This window comes from Capsicum annuum, chromosome 9 (genome assembly GCF_002878395.1).
Source record: "Capsicum annuum cultivar UCD-10X-F1 chromosome 9, UCD10Xv1.1, whole genome shotgun sequence".
NCBI classification, from domain to species: domain Eukaryota; kingdom Viridiplantae; phylum Streptophyta; class Magnoliopsida; order Solanales; family Solanaceae; genus Capsicum; species Capsicum annuum.
In genome coordinates, this window is record NC_061119.1 from 101,902,462 (window position 1) to 101,904,341 (window position 1,880).

Here is a 1,880-nt window from a genome sequence, read left to right on the forward strand (position 1 = left end):
ACTTTTTATAACTCGCTTCCCCCTGATGTTTTCCTTTCCCTTTGAGGGAATGGTAGGGTTAGAGTTTTTTTTTCCTTATGAGTTTGATCACTTGAATCGTTTTCTTCTACCCCCTTATCTTCATTGACATTAGGATCATCATTAGTGATTGTAGGACTAACCTTCTCAGATACTGCCTCCTCTAACTACAACCCACTCCTTATTGTCACTGTATTTTCTTGCTTTACATTTTGCTCGGTATCGCTAGGTAAAGCTCCTCGAGGTTTTGTATTCTATGCTTCTATAATCTGACTGAATTACAACTCTAAATTTTTAGTAACCAACTATTGACTATTTAAATGCTCTGCAAACTATACTTGATTAGCTAAAATCTACTACAGCATCTCCTCCATATTCTTTGTTTGAGAGGTCTCTTGATTATTCTAAACCTGCTATTGATTTTGTTACAGTGGTCCCTTATACTAATTAGTGTTCTGTTCCTGATTTCTACCCTATGAAAAATTGGGATGGTTCCTCCAGTTGGGATTATACGTATTACCAAAATTTTGGTGTCCCTGACGATTCGCATTCCCCATATAGTTGACAGAATCTGGATTAGCTGTATAAGTATCTGCTACATGATCACTACTTCCACAAACCTCACACCAGGAATTTGTTGTTGAACTGCATTAGTTGTAGCTGCTGCGTGTGGAATTCCCAACTTAATATTATTAAGCTAAGTAATCATATGATTTTGCACTACTTTGATATGTTCTTGTAATTCAGTAAATTGGTCTACCTCCAATACCCTTACAACCTTCTTAGGAGCACTCCTTGAATCAGCTTGCCAATTAGGATTCCCTTGTGAAATCCGATTAAGTAGTGTGTACAATTCTTCATATGTCTTTTCCAGAGATTGCCCTCCTACTGCTGAATCCAAGAGAATCTTGGTGTTTGAATCTAATCCCTCAATAAAAGTATGAACAAGAACATCATTAGACTGATGATGGTGTGGGTAATTTCTGAGCATACCCTTAAATCTCTCCCAAGATGGGTAGTGATTCTCTCCTACTTTCTGTTTGAAACTTAGAATCTCACTTCTTAAATATGCAGTCTTCACTGATGGAAAAAATTGAATAAGCGACTTCCGAGCTAGATCTTCCCATGGAGTAATGAAGAGTGGTAGTTCAACATGTAACCATCTCTTTGTTCCCCGATTAGAGAAAAAGTGAAGAGTGTCAATCTGACATAATCAGAATTCACCCCTTCCAAAATATAAGTATCGCTTATTTCCAAGAAGGTTGTAGGTGCTGCTACGGGTCTTCATGTGAAAGGCCATGGAATTGCCCCACTAAATTCAACAATTGCACCATATTCTTCTTCAATTAAAATCGACCACCCAGTTTGGGTTTGCGAATTTTGTTTATCATATGGCTCATTCGTAGGATTGCCACCTCACAAATAGCTCTAGCAGCTAGTTGAGCAAGAACAACTTGGATAACCCGAACTAGGACATTTTTGGTATTTAGATCGATCGGGTTATTTAAATCAACTGGACAGGCCATTTAAACCTACTGATGGGAAATTGAGCTCTTTGCCTTTGTTGAAATATCAGTTCTGGTTCTAAAAAAGGCTTTACTGACTCTTTATCTCTCGCCAGTCCTGTAGTCAACTAATTCTGCAATAATTCAGCCGTTAAGATCAAGTCATTAACACTTAAGCGTATTATCAAAAACCAAAAAATTAGCAATTTACTAATTATAATAGTCCCCGACAACGACACCAAAAACTTGTTGTGACTCAAATGCACATGCAAGTGCACACAATCGTACAAGTAATATAGTGACATAGACAGTCAGATATTGTTCTCATGAGGACTAAGCAACTAGAAATTCAACCAA

The 1,880-nt window shown here is 37.5% G+C and overlaps 1 non-coding gene across 1 annotated transcript; it reads left to right on the forward strand.

Moving 5' to 3' along the window:
• The first annotated feature begins 980 nt into the window (after positions 1-980).
• On the forward strand, positions 981-1,087 carry LOC124887468. Its single transcript, XR_007045242.1, has one exon. It is a non-coding gene; the product is annotated as a small nucleolar RNA R71 (small nucleolar RNA).
• The last annotated feature ends 793 nt before the right edge of the window (positions 1,088-1,880 follow it).